This window comes from Trachymyrmex cornetzi, unplaced genomic scaffold (assembly GCF_001594075.2).
Source record: "Trachymyrmex cornetzi isolate Tcor2-1 unplaced genomic scaffold, Tcor1.1 scaffold247, whole genome shotgun sequence".
Lineage (NCBI taxonomy): Eukaryota > Metazoa > Arthropoda > Insecta > Hymenoptera > Formicidae > Trachymyrmex > Trachymyrmex cornetzi.
The window spans coordinates 1,448-2,894 of record NW_017297134.1 but is presented as its reverse complement, the minus strand read 5'-3'; positions in this window follow the sequence as shown (position 1 = coordinate 2,894).

The following is a 1,447-nucleotide window of genomic DNA, read 5'->3' as shown; positions in this document are numbered from 1 at the left end:
CCCCATCACGCAAGCTATGCACGTAAGCCAGCACGTAAGCATGTTATACTAATATAACATAAAGGCATGTAACAGAGTAATTGCGGGAAAATTACCCCCACTCCTTCTATTTTTTCTGATTTTAGAATTTTATTTACTCAAAGTATTTACACAAAGTTTCAGAATATTAGCAATGTTGCTTCTTTATAATTTTGTTGATGTAAGTGGGAAGAGAATATGCTGCTGCTCGATGGAAATAAATCGCTGAAATCGCTAAAGTCTATATCAATTGACTCATTTCAGTTCATTTGACTTCATTTCATTGGTTTTTGTTCCGACCGCCATATTTAATTTCCATGGTCGAAATGAAATTCTGACGACGCGAACGTGAAACGCGTCCTTCAAAACCTTAGGATACCAAGTTTCGTTGAAACATTTCATATTATAGTGTGTTAATTACACTATTAGAAATATGACTACGAGCTTTCTTTACATGTAAATAAAGCTCGTAGTCACGAACAAAATTAAAAGTAATGAATGATTTAACTGATTAAATTTAATGAACGTGTACATTAAATTTCATAAATTTTTATTTCATGTACATGTACACAAATGTCCTCTATAATGTCTCTTTTTTATTATTACTATATTTCTTTTGTCTAGGATTTCCACATTTCGTTCAGTAGGAAAGATAAGTATATAATTTTTTATTACTACTAAATTATATTCATTCTCTCTCTCTCCCCCCCGTCTCTCTCTCCCTCCTTCCCCCCCTCTCTCTCTCTCTCTCTCCAATATAATAAGTCTTTTGTATTTCTGTATAAAGTTGCTGTGTGCCAATAGAGTGCTGTGCGATTGTAAAGAACGAGTTCTGTGTGTTTGTAAAGAACGGGTGCTGTGCGCCTACAAAGAAGAGGTGCTGTGCGCCTACAAAAAAGAGGTGCTGTGCGCCTGCATAAAGAGGTACGGTGCGTCTGCAAAGAAGAGGTGTTGCACGCCTACAATAAGATCGGGTGCTGTGCGCCTGCAAAGAAGAGGTGTTGTGCGCCTGCAAAAAAGAGGTGCTGTGTGCCTGCAAAGATCAGGTGCTGTGCGTCTGTAAATAACTGTACGGTGATAAATTTGGAATAAAATGTCGGTAGAGACAAAAGGTATTATTTTAGGACCTATTGAAAGAAATATAATTGTCCGGGGTGAATGGCTTACGGACATGCATATGGATCATTTTCAACGACTTTTAGCAAGTTGTTCAGATTATAAACCAGTCGAAACCTGGCGAATACAGTTACTAGATACTATACAAGCAGTGTCGAAAGACACAAAGCATGTACAAATATTGCATAGTTCGTCAAGTTCGTCAGATGGACATTGGGTATGCAGTTTTTACGATAGAAAACATATATTTATATATGATTCGTTGAATAGGAAAACATTGCATAATCAACATAAGCAATTTTTGGAAAAATTA